The 19,499-nt window shown below is 41.2% G+C and overlaps 1 protein-coding gene across 5 annotated transcripts in view; it reads right to left on the bottom strand.

Annotated features, from left to right (window-relative positions):
* Positions 1-19,499, bottom strand: part of SINHCAF (SIN3-HDAC complex associated factor) — a 73,594-nt gene that overhangs the window by 29,167 nt on the left and 24,928 nt on the right. The window contains exon 1 of one of the 5 annotated variants that reach the window (XM_070410483.1): positions 5,227-5,387. The exons of 2 other annotated variants lie outside the window; for them this stretch is intronic. The gene's annotated coding sequence lies outside the window, so the exon portion shown is untranslated. Of the gene's footprint in view, positions 1-2,920; positions 3,033-3,317; positions 3,338-5,226; positions 5,388-19,499 lie in introns of those variants that run through there. 2 more of the 5 variants (XM_070410485.1, XM_070410486.1) reach the window with 2 other exon arrangements.

The raw sequence follows: 19,499 nt of genomic DNA, 5'->3' as shown, positions 1-19,499 counted from the left end.
AGAAAACATTGTAAGAAAAAATTGTTTTGAGGCTTACAGACTTCCAGGAAATGTAAACCAAATCAATTACTTTAATTACAGAAGATTAGCAGTAAACAATTCAATGCTTTCCTAACAATTGGTAGAAAAAATATTTCTTGCTTATTTCAAGTAAGCATATGAGGAGGAAGAGGAGGCTAGGAGAATAATGTGGGAGAAATGAATCTCAAAATGAGAGCTATTTAAACTCAGCATACATTAGCATCAACCAAATTAAAATAACATTAACCCAAATCAAACTTATAATAGATGGAAAGAACTAAGTACAAGCTAGCAATCAGTTGTTTTAGTTCAATGGAAACTTTGGTCTTGAATATGTAACAGTACATGTGCCTGTGACTTCTGTACTTTTAGTGCAAAAAGGAAATCTCCCTCCCTTGAAAACAAACTCCCTTCTTTTGCACGAGGTGCATTTCCAGATTATTTCCATAATACAGAAAACCTTAGTTGCTGATTCAATTAGAGGAGAAACTGGAGAATCAAAGAAAATATTTTCAATTTATAACCCCGAGTCAAAACTAAGTGTGGGAATTCCCGGACACTCTTGTGAACAAGAGAAAGCAGGAAGAAGTAAAATGGCATTTTCTAGATTTCCACAGGACTTTTTGATGTAAAATGGTTGAATCAGAACTGCATAGGGAACCAGGAGCTGAAGTGAAGGTAGTGTCTTCCCAGAACCAGTTCCTGAAGGTGGGGGGGGCGGGGGACTCATTGTTTCCACTCATCATTTACTGAATATTTCCTCAGTTTTGTCTTCTGTAAAATGTCTACTTCCCAAAGTTGTGAGAATAACAGCCAATATTTACCAAGCACCTTCCTTGCTTAATGATTTACAACCCTGTGAACCCCATCATTGCTAACTTTGCAGATGAGATAACGAGACCACAATGGGACTTATTTAGGAGTACGGGGCTTTGGAATTTAGGCATTTTAACCCCCGAGACTTCTGAACAACTAACCTAGTGCCTCCACAAATGTGCTCCCTTCCTTCTCAACCATATTCCTAGCTTCTCTTAAGGAAAAAAGGAAATGCCCTATTTTTAAAGCAACCTACCGTGTGCCTGGCATGGTAAATTAATGTCCCCATAACAGTTTAGAAAGTTGGTTTATATTTCAAATAAGAGTAAGCTTTCCCCAGTGAAAAATTTATTTTACATAGAAAATCATTCTCAAATGGCTTTCCTGACATAAATCTTCCCGAGTTTGAGCCTCATGAGCCAGGTTTTCCCAGGGCCTGACTCCCACTTTGGGGAAAAAGTGACTATCCAGGGTCCAGACCTACAGAATTGAGAATACTGAGCAACAGCAGCCTGAGGTTCTAGAATAAACCACCAATTAAACTTTTTATTTCCAACCTCCTGCAAAAGTAACGAAAAAAGGGAAGGCAGCAGAGACCTTGGCTGTGTGTCTTTCCCACTCAGCTCATTCTCCTTGATAAACCAAATCTCTGTTGCACATATCCCTGATATTAAAAATATCTGCAATTTAATAGTTTTATTAAGGTCTATATATTGTATTTGAAATGTCCCAGGATATTGAAATCCTCGCCGGAACTTGACCATAAAATACTAATTAAGAAAAAACAAACAAAGAATCTCAGTGTATTTGCAAAGTACTTCACGTGCATTTTAAGCACATGACCCCAGAAATAACTGCCCAAAGGAAGCCATCAAGTTATTAAATCCAAAGCTTTTCATTTTCTTGACATGCTCTTTGTATTCACTTCAGAAGTTTACTGTTACTGATACTGTTTGCCTTTGGGTATCTGCAATTTGGTGAACCAAAACTTGGGAGAAATGTGATTGTTTAATAACAAAACAATGAAAAGCAGAAACTGGATTTCAATTTGTTCAGGTGTGGGGGCGTGGCCTCTGAGGATATTCTTTTCCGGTGATGATTACTTTTGGATTCTAACCCTTGCACGCCATCTGAATGCAGGCGTAATCAGCAAAGAAGCAACAGATAGGGTGGCTGCTTATTGGATGTCTAGACTGCAGGCAAACCCCAAATACCAAAGAAGCATCCATGTGTCAAACCAGCATAATTTCTGAGCTATGCCTGGGGTCACATACCAAAAAAAGGGGAAAGAAAAAAGTTAGCTTGAAAAGAAAATCTAAGAGGGGTAACCAGAAGGTCAACCACAATTCCCAGGAACGGGGAAGAGGCCAGCAGGGACAGCACGGCTAGCCACAGTCATTCCCAGCAGCTTCCTCCCCAGCCCCCACACCAAATCTCCGAGGCCCAACTCCCTGTGCGCAGGCTTCTTCAAGGTCATCCCAAGATAACACAGCGAACAATCGCCAGACGTAGAGCCAAGCATACCTTTAGGGCCAAGAATTATCCCCCCTTCCCCAAATCATTATATAAATACTTCAGATGCCACCAGGTTTTCTCCAACTCCACCAGAAACGAACTCCCATACTTTAATTATTTAGACTGAGCAATTAATAAACGTGTTCGGTTTTGCAACATAAATTATTAAAAGGCTTTTCAAGTCTGGCGAACTCCAGCTCAAAAACAGGTGCTTACTGACAAGGTCAAATCCTTTTTTTTTTTTTTTTTAACTATTCAAAAAAAAAAAGGGAGAAAAGCGTTATTAACCTTCTTTAGGACAAGATGAGGAGTTGGGGGGATAGGATCACGGAGGTAAAACTGTCTCCCCACGGGGACCATGCTTGGCTAAGCAGTAATTCTTAGCTTAGCAATCGGACGTTAGAGGAAGAAAATAAAAACAAAGAAACCTAGGGTCATAGTTACCAGGGCAAACTCTGCAGCGCTCTACCACCCAAAGAAACCACCAGCGCCATCCCAACCCAAACAAACCTCGCCCTCCCGGCTCCCCCTCCCACCCGCACACACAAAAGAAAACAGCAGCGCGCACCCGGAGCCCCGAAACTTCCCCACGGTGGCTTTTTTGCGTGTCGTCGGGGCTGGGTCCCCTGAACGTGCGGGCCGAGGCTCAGCTGCTGGGAATGGGGGTGCTGGCCGCACTCGCCGGTTTCCCAGAAAGCAGCAAATTGCCTCCCATGGCAATCGGGTCCCCGGCCCCCCCCGCCCCCCCGCCCCACAGCCCTCGTGTGTCCCCAAGCTGCGCACCCCCCCCCCCCCCTTGGGCACGCGGTGACCACCAAGCAAGAGGCACCGAGGTAGCAAACAGAAAAGCTCCCCGCTGGGTCTATTGGTAAATAAAACAACGCGGGTCGGGAAGAAAGTTGCAGGGGAGAGCTGCTGGCCGGGGCGAGGGCAGCCCGAGGGGCACGGCGTCCCTCCGCCCTCACCTGCGCCGGAACAACGGGCCCCTCGCCGCCGGCGCCCGCCCGCCCGCCCAGCCCGGCGCCTCCCGCAGGCCGCGCCTCCCTCCCGCACGCCGAGCTGCTGGGGCTTGTTCCTCCTCATGGCTTTGCCCTGACGTAATTCAAACATGGCAACAGTTCGACTTCAAAGGCGAAGCCCCAGACCTCCCAGACGCACGCTCCGGGCCGCGGGTAACGGGCCGAGAACTCGGGGCCACGCTCTCCCGGTCCCTTGGCCGTGGCCGCACCGGGCGCGGGGACCCCGAGATGCCGCCTCCTTCGCCCGCCCGCTCGCCCGGAGCGCGGAAGCCCGCCGCCTCCCCGCGCACCCGCATGGCACCCATCCGAGCCGCGCCGCCAAAGTTTCCCCGCGAGGGGCAGGGAGACAAAAGCCCCTCCCGAAAGTCGCCCGAACTTCAGGGGGCCCGGCCCGCGCGGCCCTCTGCCCGCAGCCGCCCCGAGCGCCGGCGGGGCCCGCAGGGGCACATGCAGCTCTTTGTTTTCTGTCCAGCCCGGCGCTGCCTACGTGCAGCCTCGGGATGTCGGATGGTGTCCCTGGGGCGACACCCTCGGCGATCACCCCGGGAAGGCTCGGGACCCCGCGCGACCGGAGCCCCGTCCTCCCGACCTCCCCCTCGGCTGCAGGCCCGTGTCACCCCAAGTTTCGCCCCGTCCTGGATGAGAAACGCCCGGGTGACCCGCCCCACACCGGCCGCGAGTTGGCGACTTTCACTCTGCTTTTTAAACTGGCAGGACGCCATCATCAGCAAATCACATGGTCCTGCCGGGCGGCCGGACGCGGCAGCGCCCGCATCTCCCTGCTGCCCTGGAGCCGGACACTCCGACGAAAACCAGGTCGCAGCTCCGAGCACGTGGTCTGTCATGTTCGGCACAAAAAAGCAGTGCCCCGCGGAGTTCTCCCGCCCCGTGGGCGCAGGGAACGCGGCTGCCTCCATCCCCAGGTCCAGGGGCTCGGACTGGCCATCTTAAGCCTGTGCACACGCTGGCCCTGGAGAGCCCTGGCCGCGGCGCCCACCGCGACGCTACAGGTGACTACATGGCCAACTCCACTCGGGGCTCCCCCGGCACCGCGGGCGGCAGCGCCGCTGGGGCGCGGTCCGGAGGCGGCGAGGCGGGGGGAGCCCGGGCTGCGGGCGGGCGGCCGCGTGCTGCTCTCATTGTCGCATCCGTCTCCCTCCGGAGTTGGGCCAACAACGCCCCGCCGCGTGCACTTGGCCACCCCGGCACCGACCCAGAGGCCGCTTTAAACCCCCCTCCTGCCCGCCAGCTCGCGAGTGCACACGGCAACTTAAGTTTCTCCGCGAAGGGCGTTTAGGGTCCACCTTTCTCGCCCCACGCGCTAGGGGCTGCTGCCACGAACTGAGCCACGAGGTGCAGCCGCGGAGCCCGACCACTCCCGGGCGCGCGCCCACACCACCGCGCACCGGCCCGGGGGCCCCTCCGCAATTGCCAGCGAGTCGTTTTCCTCTCGGGCCTTCCAGCCACGGGGCTCCTCGGCGCCCGAGAACGCGGCGGCTGACAAAAAGTCATTGTCACCTTTACCGCGGATGCCCCAACTCCAGCGACTCCGCGCTCGTTCCCAGGCTCCGCTCACTTCCCCCACCCCGAGACTTTCGGTTTGCCTCCGGTCCCCTCCCCAGTGAAAAGGGACACACTAAACGCGCGGATACAAAAGGATCGGGGGTCTGGGGAATCACGAAAACAGCGCTCCCCGCAATGCCATCTCCAAGACAAAACTTCCTGTGCGTGTGTGTGTGTGTGTGTGGAAGGGCTGGGGGAGGTGGGGGCGATGAAATGAGAGGAAAAAAGAAGCCACTCTGAAATCAAAGCCTAGGGAGAGTTTTGCACCGGAGTAATGGTTAGAGTCACTCACCTTCCCAAAACAGCCGTTCCACGCGCAGTAACGTTCCCGAGGCGCGGAGTGCACGCCAGGCCAGCCCCCCCGCCACTCGCTCCCTCCTCCTCAACTGCCTTGTCTAGAAAGATTGTCTCCTGCAGTTCTGCAGTTGCTACCGCTGGCCGGGAAGGTGTAGATTCCGCTTTCCCTCTGCGCACGCGCGGCTCCCGGGACAAAATTCTCCTGAATCGAGCTCATTTGCATACGGGCGCGCGCGCGTCGAGGGCGGTGAGGCGAGGAGGCCCGGCGGCTGCGCGCGCTCCCGGCGCCTCTATTGTCCTTTTAAGGGGAGAAGCGCCGCGGCGCGGGAAACGCGGCGGCCGGAGGCACCCAGGGGCGGGGACTGCTTACTACGGATGACGTCACATAAACAAACGCCTCCTGGATGGAGGCGGCGGCGAAGGGGGCGTGGCGGGGTGGGAATGGCGGAAAGGTTAGCCACCGGGGCGAGCGCTAGCCTGCGGGACGTGCTGGCCACCCCGAAGTTCCCAGGTCGCGCGCAAAGACAGTTCGCGTTGAAACGCCGTGTTGAAAGCTGTTTTGCAAACTGTTCAGTTCACACCTGTGCCCAGGTTCTGGCCTGAGGTGACGGGGGGTGGTCTTGCAAGCACCCAGACTGCATTGATAGGTCTCCTACGTTTCCTAAATTTTGTTTGAAGTTGGATTTTTGAAGCTTTTTTTTTTTATCCTCTGGAGTCAGCAGAGGTTTATTTTCTCGTGCATTTTAATGAGTCGTTTAATAAAGCCCCATTTGATAGTCTATCCATTCACTAACTCCCACCTGCCCTCCTCAAACAGTAATCCAACCCATAAGAATCCAATTTTTCATCTCCACTTCGGCCTGAAGATGTCAAGCCTGTCCGAGTTAAAGGGTTGTTAATTTCCGTGGGACCCGTGTCACTTTCCTAAAAGACTAGTCGGTGGAAAGCCAGTGACCTGGGGCTGTACACTCCTCCCCCAGCTGCTTGTTAAGGGCGTTTCACTCATCCAGAAATAATACCACTAACTGGTGGTCTTGGGAATTGCAAAAGTAGCCAGTGGAGTGCAGACTTTCCCTTATGGAATATATAAATAAACCAGCAATCTAAACGCTTCTTGCCCTGGGAGGGGGAAAAATAAAAAAGAAAAATGGAAGTAACTACTCTTCTCAGATTGATAAGTGAAAAATGAAAAATGGAATTATTGTGAAATACCTTTATACTGAGAACACAACGCCAACAGGCTGGGGAGCTGGTTTAATGATAAATGGAGGGTGGGGAGAGAGGAAGGATGATTTGCCCAGAAACTTGATATTGGTCCCAAGCTACAAAAGGGTGCACATCAACCATAAAACTTAATCATCTGCTGACAAGTTTCACTGCTTTCACTGTAGTGTCAACAATATGGATTTAAATAGACACTTCTGAAAACGCTACTTTAATTCAACAGCCAATCCCTAGTATATACAACACAAACCCACTTCTGAAACCTTCAGTTAATGCTTCTTTTCTTTAGGTTCTGTAACATGCTACTTCTATAATTGTATATAAAAACTCTATATTTAATACCTGCAAAGGAGAAAAAACTGGACACCTCTCACTAAAATGCCAGCTCCCGAAGGGCAAAAATTTTATATTGTATTCCTTTTTGTGCATTCTAGTGCCTAACAGCGTGCACATCAAATGATAAACTCTAATTGCTTGTAAAATAATAATTCAATGGACATTTTCAAATTTATTATAGATTTATCTCAGTTCAAAACAACTTTAGTTTAGAATTTTTGCACTTAATCTAAAGTGAGTTTGGAACTTATAGTGGTCATCTCGACTGATATAAATCCTGTCCTTATAATAAATAAAACAGAATAGGCTTAACAACTTTCTGGGCTTTCGTTGGTGGCCAACTGGCCCCTGAGCATAAACTCCTAATTTCTTTTTGAAGAGAATTTTTTAAAGTTTCCTGGATTGTCTTAAGTATTTATTTGGTTTATGACAGATTCTCCAAAAGTAGTTTGAAATTAGTATATATTTTTGAAAGTATGAAAATGGCAAATGTTATAATTTTTTTAAAACTACAATTATTGCTTACAGGATATGCCTATATATTTTCTACAAATAAAAATATATACATTTACTAGTATATACATATTAAAATGTACCTCGAATGCCTTTTCTCTTTAAAGTTTATGTAGAGAATATATATTTTGTAATCCAGGGATGGAATAGGTTCAAATGTGCAAGCAATTACAGTATTTCGAATATATCGTTCAGGTAAGAAAGTACCTGGAGACTTCAGAGCTAGCTACCGAGTAACACATCACACAGCAAGACTTCCTCTGCTCTCAAAGTAGAGGTCAAGAAGTAATCTGGATAATTTTGTAGGAAAGGTAGCAACAAAATCCTTGAAGAGAAATTTGAGTTCCTTAGCCTTTTTTTTTTTTTTTTAAACCACCTGTTATTTTCTTAACATCCAGGTGCATTCCAAAGTTTCTTTTGTTCATTTTGTTGCTTGAACACATGGCTGACTCTACCCAGGGCCAATAGCTCATTTTAGGGTACTTTAAATTAGTTACCTAAATAGCCCAAGTGAATTTTTCATTAGAAAGGAGGAAAGGAAGTAAGGGAGGGAGAGAGAGAAGGAGGGAAAGAAAGAGGAAGGAATTTATAATATAAATTTGGATTATAGGAGATTGAATTACATCATGTTAGAAAAATATTTGAGTGTTTCTAGTGACTACAGTTTAACTCATACTGAGTTCTCAAAAATATTGAAATGGAAAATATAGTAAAAATTGAAATTGAAAATAAATTGCCAGATATTCTGGTTAAGCCAATTATTTTGCTTATAACATGTCATCCCTGCTATGGAATTATCCCTAATGCTTGAATGTTTTCATTCATTTAACAAATATTTAATGATTGTAACTATGTGCCAGATAGTAAAACCATTTCAGAAGTGGAGAGGCTCAAGTCCCCCCTCCCCCTTCTAATTTATTTCTATATTATTTTATTTTATTGGCTGCTTTTTCTTCTTGCAGCATTTGTTGCCTTCTTTTGAGACGTGTTGACAGCAACTTTACAATATATTACAATATTTTTGAAACGGAGGATAAATTATATATAAAGGACTGAAAAGGACAATTCTTGCTTTGTAATGAATGTTATTATCAACAATTTAGTAATGTTGGTAATGACAACTCAAACTAATGGTTGTTTTTTAAATGAAGGCTGATACCCTCATCAGAGGCTGGTACCAACCACATCAAAACATTTTTTGCTGAGCCCAGGAAAGAGCTGATTATTATTATTAAACATTGGGTTTGGTTTCTTAGCAGGTAATAACTATAAGAGTAAACCTATCGGACCAAAACAAGAACAGTATTTTGTTACTTATTTGTTTAAATCCCTTTGAAGTTCACCTAGCAAGTGGTCAGAGCAAGTGAGATCATTTTAAACAGTAAGTTATAGAATTGGTTATGTGATCTATGCAATCCTCCAACAACCGTTAACAGCTGCGAGAAAACGGTATCTATTACTTAATCAAAATTATATTTTCAAATTTCTGAATTTAAAGACTTAAAGAACCATCACAAATTTATTCTTAGAAAAAGTAACCTCTGAATTTTAGAAATTTTAAGTCTTTTATTACTATCTTATGACATTTGAATAGCATACTTAGAAAAAATAAAATTACTAATAACAAACATAATTTTATTTTAAGAAGGACCTTGACAAACTAAACTGATATCACAGGAGAGTAAACCAGAATGATGAAAGAAGTTGGAAACCACAATATAAAAGCAATAATTAAAGGAGGGCTGTGTTTTGATTGAGCAGGAGAGCAGACTATCTGAGGGACCATCATTAGAAGAACAAATGGGCTTATTCTTTTTTATGCTAAGGAACCAAATTAGTCTTGAAAATCACAAGAAAGTAGATACTTGCTAAATATCAGAAAAACTAAAACTATGAATAGTCCAAGGATGATGGTTCAGGAGGCAACTTCCAATCACTAATGATGATATTCACAAACTAAAACCAAGAATTGTATTTCAATTAATTGCATCATTTACAATATAAAACTTGCTACCTCTAAACTCCTATTAAATTCTATGAATCTATGATTCCATAGGATAAATGAATGGTACCAACCACAAACACCTCAAATTCAAGAGAGGGATTTATCACAATGGCTGGAGAAGTTAGAAATGTTTTTTGTAAAGAGGGTGGGATTTGAGCTTGGACATGAATTCATTCATTCATTCATTCAACAAATACTTCGTATATAGAATTGCCAGGCTCTGATAATAAAATGATAAGAAATGCAGAAACAGTCTTTCCCTAAATGTGCGAGGCAGGCAACCCAAATAACCATACAAATATCATTACAAACAGTAACAAATAAAAGGGGGGAAAAAGGAATGTGAATCTAAACAGGTGTGGCAGGGGGTCTGATCTAATCTGGAGGTAAGAGAAAGCACCTTTGAGGAAATGAAGTTAAACTATCGATTAGATGGAGATTTGGAGAGTGGAAAGAGTATTGAACCAGTGGCAACTTCAGAAACAAGTTTTTTGAGACAGCCAACTGCTTGGGGTGGTAGGAAAGGACAGAACTAGAAGAACCCCTGTTCTAATATTCTAATCATTAGTGAAGACAAGCATGCCACAGCATCAACATGCTGGATTGCTATTTCTAAGAACCGTGGGTATAAAATACCCAGGAATCTAAAAGAATTTAATATTTTTCTTACAGTTAACTTTTAAAACTTTTTAATATTTTTTTAATTTGAATTCTTTACACAATTTTTTTAAAAAATAGAATAAATTTTCACAGCTCAGATCAGCGAGAAAGTTATTCGTTTTGATGTGTCAAATGATATAACCATTAATAGTTTATCTAGATATACTGCTAATATAGCAGTGCTTTAGTGTTCCAGAAATGGAAATACAAAGCAAAACAGATGAAATAGAGGTAATGAATGTACCATACTGCATTTGTGGCAAAAGTTAGAAAAGATAGTACTAACAGAGAATAGAACATATTGCATGCTATCTTCCTAACAGGCAAGGTTTAGTATATTAACATAATTTAAATTACTTTGTAGGATTGAATTAAGAAACATATCCTCAGGTTTGCTGAAATTAGGGAGGGAAGGATGTTAGTACTCAATTTATTGACAACTAAAACGCTACTTTAATGGAAACAATATAATCTATACTTAAACTAATAATCTACAAAATAAGATTTTGTGGAAGAGAATAGAGGGTTCTAAGACTATTTCGGAAAAAAATGCATTCTTTAAAATTTTACCTTCCATCATTTTTTCAAATCAGAACAATCGCCCGCTGTGTTAGAGTGAATTTCATATACTAAATCATTATTTCTTTGCCCAAATTCTTGATTTGGAGAACAGAAATATACCAAACATAAACATATTCCTATTAACATTTATGATAATGGATGTAAGCAATATGATCAAAAGTGAATATTATTTTTAAAGAATGTTGTAATTAAAGAATAGAATTAAAAATGTATATAAATAATTTTTTAATCCTCGAGTGAGGGAACTCAAAAGACTTAAAAGAGTAACAAATTTAACTACATAAGATTTAAAAATTCATACATAGGGAAAATTACCACATAGCCAAAGAAAAAAAAGTCAAACTGAAAAAAAAACCTTATAAAATAAAGGAATAATTTCTTAATATGAGTAAAAATATGAAAAGTTAACGCATCTAAAAGTATGTGAAGTATAGATATCTAACATAAAATATAAAAGTATCTAAAAGTATAGATGCAAAAGTTTATGTATCTATAAAAGCACACAGAAAGATGCTGAACTACGATTACTTATTTATAAATTTTATGATAACTATATTAGTAATTTTAATTTAAACAGAATCAACCACTACTTATCTATATTTGATTGTAAATAAATTTATTTGATAATATCCAGGTTTGATGACCATGTAGGGAAAGAAAAACTCTCATACTCTATTTGGGGAGTATAAATTATTTGTTCCATTAAGACACCAATTTAGCATTATCTATTGAAATGTAAAACTTCTTTTTTGTTCCATTTCTGGGAATTTCCCCTAAGGTACATTCACACAGGGCATACATTCCAGCACTATTTGTATTGGAAACAACCCAAATGCTCATCAACAGGGAACTGGTTAAATAAATGGTGGAGCATCCATAAAATGGAATTCTATACTGCTATCACAAAGAATGAGGCTGTGAGTTGTACACTTGAAACCTGTATGGTTTTATGAACCAATGTCACCCCAATAAATTCAGTTAAAAAAAAATGAATGAGGTTGCTTTATGCATACTGACATAGGAGGATATTAACACCCTAATTAGTGGTTGAAAAGCAATTTCCAGAACAGAGGTTAAAATATTATTTCATCTGAGGGGTAAAAAGGAGTAAGTATGTGTGTGTGTGTGTGTGTGTGTGTGTGTGTGTGTATGGAATATACCTATTTACATATATGTATGAATGCATATCTATATATGTAAAAGCCAAACGACGATGGAACGACTGGAACAACTTCCCACGGCCCCTCCCCACCAGTGGGGCAGGCCGGCTGGACCCCACCTGTGCATGAATTCGTGCACCGGGCCTCTAGTATATGCATTTGTACATGCATCAAAAGTGATTGCAAGCCATATCCCAATATTAAACACCTTTACTTCTGATGATAGAAGTGAGAAAGAAACTGGGAGAGGCGATTTTTATTTTATAAAATATTTTTCTCTGAACTTTTATGATCATCAATTACCTTTATAATACAAAATATATTAAAGTAGAAAACAGCTATTAAAACACACGAAGTACATTAGGAATACAAGCAACATTACTAAAAGAAAAAGTGTCTGTATTAGTTTCACAAATGAATTACTAAAGTTAGCTTCATGAATTCAAGATCTATACTTGTATTGGCTTTAAAGCTTCCAAAACACTATGTATGGTACATGCATATAAATAGCTATAAAACCACGCGGTCCTTAAAAGCTCTTCTTCCTTCTGCCCAGAATTCCCTTCCTTCCTTATCTCCCATCGTTTAAATCCTACCCATCCTTCAAGTCATCCTTCAAATGCCAGCTTAGGTTCAGACATAATTGTCATGTATTGATTGCCAGCTCTGGATCTAGGTAGCATCACTCTATGTGCTTCCACGTTTTATCTCTCTTCATTGTTTAAAATCTTCACAATAATCCAGTGATATAGAAGTGAGTCTTTCTCATTTACATATGAAAAAATGGGCCTTAGCAGTTATGAGGCTTATTTAGTGTCATATGTGTCATAGTAAGTGGTGGAGGTGAAAGAAGAAAGCAGGTCCCTTGAGTCCAAATTCCAGATTCATTCCACTTTACTCCTCCAAGAGCTTCTCCCTGATTTCCCAAACAGGAAGTAATATTTTCCTTCTCTTCATTCTACTGACACTTTGTCAGTGCATCTTAAGGAGCACATCAATTTCTGCTTTTAAAAAAAATTCTGCTTTTATTTAAGTTATTCGTGTACAACCTTGTGTTTCTGAATGATAAGGAGACCTAAATCTAACAGTGTCAATCGTTGGAGGGCATGAAAATCACCCATGAATTTTTTTCCCAATTTTCTCTTATTGTGGTAAAACATATAAAATGTATTATCTTCACCATTTTAAAAGTACAATTCAGTGGTTTTAAGTACTTTTAGAAGGTTGTGCAACCATAACCACCATCCATCTCCATAACTATTTTCACATTTTAAAATTGAAACTCTATACCCATTAAACAACAACCCCCATTCTCCCTCCCTCCAGCAACCACCCTGCTACTAGATGTCTCTATGATTTTAACTACTCTAAGTATCTCATAAAAATGGAATGGTACAGTATTTGTCATTTTGTGATTGGCTTTATTTTATTTAGCGTATCCTCAAGGTTTATTCACATTGTAGCGTATGTCAGAATTTTCTTCCTTTTTATGGCTAAATAATATTCCATTATATCACATTTTGCTTCTCCATTCATCCATTGCTTTCACATTTTTGCAACTGTGAATAATGCTACTATGAACATAAGTGTACAAATACCTCTTATAAGTACCGCGCGCTAACCAATTGCGCCACTGGAGCCCCACAAATACCTCTTTAAGAGTCCCTTTTTCCTATTCTTTTGCATATATACCCAGAAGAAGAATTGCTTAATGATATGGTAATTATATTTTTAATTTTTTGAGGAACTACCATACCGTTTTCCACAGGAGCTATACCATTTTACATTCCCACTAACAGTACGCAGGGTTCCAATTTCTCTACATCCTCTCCAACATTTGTTTCTTTCTGTCTTTTTTATATTAACCGTTCTAATGGGTGTGAGGTGGTATCTCATTGTAGCTTTGAATTGCTTTTTGCTGAAGATTAGTGATGCTGAGCATCTTTTCATGTGCTTATTAGTATATTTGTATATCTTCATGGGAGAAATGTCTATTCAAGTCGTTTGCCCATTTTTGAATCAGGTGTGTGTTTTTTTGTGGTTGAGTTTTAGGAGTTCTAAATATAGCCTGTATATTAATCCCCTATCAGAGATATAATTTGCAAATATTTTCTCCCATTTTTGGTTGCCTTTTTATTCTGTTGATACTGTCTTTTGATGCAGAATATGTTTCAATTTTTATGAAGTCCAATTTGCCCATTGTTCTTTTGTTTCCTGTGCCTTGCATGTTGCATCCACGATCATTGCTACACCCAATGTCATGAAGCTTTTGCCTTATGTTATCCTCTAAGAGGTTTACAGTTTTAGATCTTAAATTTCCGTCTTTAATCCATTTTGAGTTAATTTTTGTATATGTTGTTAGGTAAGAATCCAAAGTCATTCCTCTGTATGTGGATATCCAGTCTCCCCAGTACCATTTGTGGCAAAGATTATCCTTTCCCCATTGAATGGTTGGCACTCTTGTCAAAAACCACTTGATCGTATATGCAAGGGTTTATTTCTGGACTTTCAATTCTATTTCATTGGTCTATGTGACTGTCTTAGTACCTATACCACACTGTTTTGATTACAGTAGCTTTGTAGTAAGTTATGAAACCAGGAAGTGTAAGTCCTCCAGCTTTGTTCTTTTTGAAGTCTTTTGGTTATTTAGGATCCTTTATGATCCCATATGAATTTTAGGATGAGTTTTTCTATTTCTGTAAGAAAAAGCATCATTGGGATTTTGATATAGATTGCACTGAAGGCCCTAGCCAGGTAGTTGAGTTGGTTAGAGCATTGTCCCGATATGCCAAGGTTGCAGGTTCAATCCCCAGTCGGGGCACATACAAGAATCAACCAATGATGACTTGAAATAACCTCTCGTGCTTTGGTGCAGGTTGATGCTGAAAAAAACTCAAAATAAAACAAAACAGAGTTTGCCACACCAGTGTCTGCATTATAGGCTACTAGATATTAGACTACAGGAAGTTCCATAGATTTCCTCCGGTCAGCTGCTGTACCCCTGTGCTTTACTGGTCCTTTGTAGACTTGCCTTACTGATTTGTACAAAAGACTGGGAGGAGGGGAAGCCACCATGTCTTGGTGAAACTAATGAAAATGTCTTCTGAGGCACAATGCAAGCGTTTGTTCTGTACGGTCAGAGCCCGGTTCTGCACTACGAGGAGTTTTCATCATTGTCCAGTTCATGTCATCTTTCAGATTTTATAATCTGCTCTAGATACTTACTTTGAACCACTCGGTTGTGAAATGTATTGGTTTCCTGCCATTACTGGTATTACTGTAAAATCTTGTTCATGAACAATGGATTTCTCCTTTAATTTTTTTTAATTGTTGAAGATTGTCTTTGAGTGTAAGATCTACCTTATCAGAAAAGGAGAGTTTGTAATGTTAAAAAAAAATAAAGTCCTCATTCAATTTTTTTAAAAAAATCAACCAATGAATGCATAAGTAAGTGGAACAATGAATTGATCTCTCTCTCTCTCTCTCCCCCTTCCTCTCTCTCTCAAAAGCAATTTTAAAAAATAAATACATTGCATTGAATTTGTAGATCACTTTGGGTAGTACTGACATCTTAACAATATTAAGTCTTCCAATTCATGAACATAAGACATATTTCCATTTATTTATATCTTCTTTAAATTTTTTCAGCAATATTTATTGTACAAGTAATTCACTTCACTGGTTAAGTTAATTCCTAAGTATTTAATTCTTTGTGATATTATTACACATGGAATTATTTCATTATTTCTTTGTCAGTCTGTTTATTATTAGTGTGTAGAAATCCAACTGGTTCTGTGGTTTGATTTTTTTATCCTGCTACTTTGCTGAATTTATTTATTAGTTCTAATAGTTCTTTTTGTGGAATACCATCTGTGATGAGGTTCAGGACATGCTCCCCAAAATATGACACCATGGCATATTAAATATTTTAAGCTGGGGATGGGACTTCAGGAGACCACACCAGGAATGTGGTTGAACAGGACTGATGACATATGCACCATAAAATGTGGTATTTCTTACCAGAGGAAGTGCCTTTTAAGAGAGCCTATTTTTGTTACTATCTCTGTTAGCCTGATACTTTTACAATAACAACAACAAAAATTTGTGTGTGTATTTGTATGTGTGTATGATTAGCTGATTCCTCACTTTTCTCAATTCTTTATATTAATTATCAGCATAAGAATTTCAAAATATTGTTGGAATTAGATTGGGCCTGAAATAGGCCGCTTTTGTTACATAGGGATGATAGAGCTGACCCAAAGTTAGTAGAGAATACACTTAAGTGGCTTTTAATACAGCTTACAATAGTAACTATTAGTAAATATCCTTATGCACATAATCCGCTCTGTGATAAGGATACACAATGTTATAAAATATACTTCCTTGCCCTTAATGGGCTTTCAGCCCCATGAGGGAGACACAACAATTACATAAAAAGTAAATACCCAAATACTCAAAACAAAGTTATATGAGGTCTGTATTAAATGATACTCACTACTATTGCTATATGAGTTCAGATGGTCTGTGCCCGTCAAGGGCTTATAAGGAAACCAGAATAGATAAATAATTTCAGTATAATATGATAAAATATGCAGAAGGTACTAAGGGAGCACAGAGTTGGATTATTTAGCAGCCTGATGTCCAGAGAAAGCTTGGAGAAAATGCTGCCTGAGTGGGTCTGGAAGGATGCATATGAGGTGACAGGTGAACAAACATGGGCAGGGCTTTCCAAGCTGCAGGAACAGCATACGCAGAAGCCCTTAAGTGTACGAGTACAATAGCATGCCAGGTTGAAGAAACGTGCAGACTGATGACAGTGGCAAGTGCATGATTGAGATTTGGGGGCATAAGTCTGGTCAGGTCATGGAAGTCTGTGAGTCATGCTAATAGAGAGCTTGGACTTAGGCCGTAGGCAATGGGAATCACTAAAAGCATTTAAGCATGGGAGTGGCATGATTGAATTCATCTTTTTAAGTATCTAATTCTAGGTGCAGTGTGGAGGATGGATTAAAAGGAAGTAAGACTTGCCCTAACTGGTTTGGCTCAGTGGATAGAGCGTTGACCTGCGGACTGAAAGTTCCCCGGTTCGATTCTGGTCAAGGGCATGTACCTTGGTTGTGGGCACATCCCCAGTAGGAGGTGTGCAGGAGGCAGCTGGTCGATGTTTCTCTCTCATCGATGTTTCTAACTCTCTATCCCTCTCCTTCCTCTCTGTAAAAAAATCAATAAAATATATATTTTTTTAAAAAAGGAAGTAAGACTGGAGGCAGGCTTATCACTTAACATTAGAATGCTGTCTAGTTTAGGCAAAATATCGTGAAGGACCATAACTGGATGAGAATGAACAAGAAGAGGACAGATTTGGGAGATTTCAAGGAGAGAAGACAAGTGCTTAGTTACTGACTGAATGTATAAGAAGGAGAGCACAAAGTCTAGATAAGTCCCATGTTTCTAATTTCGATGGTGATCACATGAACTGAGATTGAGAAAACTGGGAAATGAACAAGCTTAGAGAGGAAGAGGATCAGATCTGAATTGAGGAAGGGAAGGAGAAAGAGTAGAAGCTAGAGAAGGGTGAAAGATCAAGAAGTTTGAAGAAGAAATTCTTACCATTTGCAACAGCATGGATGGAACTGGAGAGCATTATGCTAAGTGAAATAAGCCAGTTGATGAAAGAAAAATACCACATGATCTCACTCATTTATGGGTAATAAAGACCATGATAAACTGATGAACAAAAATAGATACAGAGGCAGAGCAACATCGAACAGACTGTCAAACTACAGCAGGAAGGCCAGGAAGGGCTGAGGGGCAAGGAGAGGGTAAGAGATCAACTGAAGCGCCCTAACTGGTTTAGCTCAGTGGATAGAGTGTCAGCCTGTGGGCTGAAGGGTCCCAGGTTCGATTTCAGTCAAGGGCATGTACCTTGGTTGCGGGAACATCCCCAGTAGGGGGTGTGCAGGAGGTAGCTGGTCGATGTTTCTAACTCTCTATCCCTCTCCCTTCCTCTCTGTAAAAAAATCAATAGAATATATTTTTAAAAAAATAAAATAAAATAAAGAGATCAACCGAAGGACTTGTATGCATGCATATAAGCATAACCAATGTTCACAAGACACTGCGGGGCGGGGGGGGGGGGGGGGGGGGCGTAGGGGGAACAGGGGGAAGGTCAAGGACGGGGGGAAAAGAAAGGAGACATGTAATACTCTTTGTAATACTTTAAGTAATAAAACAAAATTTAAAAAAAAATTAAAAAAAGTATAAAGAAAAAAAAAGTTCAAGAATTGCTGTTTATATGTTCTATTGCATTTTAGTGTGTGAAGAACTTGATCATACTCATAGGCTGAGACCCAGGGTTGCATTTTATGCTACATCGTAGGCACTCAATAAATACTTGTTGAGAGAATAGAAACAGTGAATTGAGGAAGCAGTTGGAATAGAGAGAGCATGTCTGATAGAGTAAGGTTCTGGGGAAACAGCGAGGAGCAGAATCAGGAGCAAAGGAGATGAGTTGGTCTTAAGCAGTAGGATAGCTCATCCTCTGAGACTCATGGTGAAAAATGAAGCCACATTTTCAAAAGTGGGAGAAGCTCAGATTATCTGTTGCTTGATGACCGCCCCCCCACCCCCACCCTACCGTGCACGAATTTCGTGCACCGGGGCTCAAGTAAAATATAAAACCTACCCCAGATCCATTCTACAGGGGAGGTTCTTTATGGCCCTGAAGGAGATGGGAAAATTACTCAGACCCATATAGATTAATATTATCACAAACATGCTTATCTCCTGTTTATTCTTTGAAAAATTCATTTATCTTTCCAAAAGGTCATTTGTTTTTCCATAAGTGCCTTTCCCATCCCCCCGCCCAACTTATTAAGATAGTATATAAGCCCCAAATTCTAACCACTTCTTCAAGTTACTCATGACTGAGTTCTCCTGCTATATATCCATTATGCAGGCAAATAAACTCTTTTTTCCCTCCTGTTAATCTGACTTTGTCAGTTTAATTTGCAGCTCTCATTCACACAACCTAAGAGGGTAGAGAAAAGTTTTCCTCCCCTCCCCTTTCAATGAGTTGAATGAGGCCCACCCACATTATCAAAGATGTTCTCCTTTACTTAGACAATTAGTTATAGATGTTAACCACATCTACAAAATACCATAACAGCAACACACACTTAGATTAGTAAATAACTGGGTACTATAGCCTAGTCAAATTGACATGTAAAACTAACCATCACATAAGTTTAAGGAAAAATGGATAATGTAAAAAAAAAAAATTAAAAAAACATTATCAGGATTTGGTGATTGACTGTGTCAATGTAAAAACATCAAAACCTGTAAATAATTTCTATAAGATTTTATTTGAGCCGAAACCGGTTTGGCTCAGTGGATAGAGCGTCGGCCTGCGGACTGAAAGGTCCCGGGTTCGATTCCGGTCAAGGGCATGTACCTGGGTTGCGGGCACATCCCCAGTGGGAGATGTGCAGGAGGCAGCTGGTCGATGTTCTCTCTCATCGATGTTTCTGGCTATCTCTCTCCCTTCCTCTCTGTAAAAAATTGATAAAATATATTTTTTAAAAAAAGATTTTATTTGAACCAAACGGACGACAATTGCGTAGCAGCAAGATCTCAAATGCTCCAGAGAATAACAGTTTTGCAGCTTCTTTTATGCATTTGAAAATAAGGAGGGAACATGAGATTACACAAAGGTGGGAGGAAAGCAGGAGGGGGTTGGGTTACAGGAGAGTTAACAAAATCCTGTGCTCTCTGGAGAATGGGTACTTC

This window comes from Myotis yumanensis, unplaced genomic scaffold (assembly GCF_028538775.1).
Source record: "Myotis yumanensis isolate MYYU_CA2020_CCGP unplaced genomic scaffold, mMyoYum1.0.hap1 SCAF_3, whole genome shotgun sequence".
In the NCBI taxonomy this organism is placed as follows: domain Eukaryota; kingdom Metazoa; phylum Chordata; class Mammalia; order Chiroptera; family Vespertilionidae; genus Myotis; species Myotis yumanensis.
The sequence above is the reverse complement of the archived record's forward strand: the minus strand, read 5'-3'. Positions and strand labels throughout refer to the sequence as shown.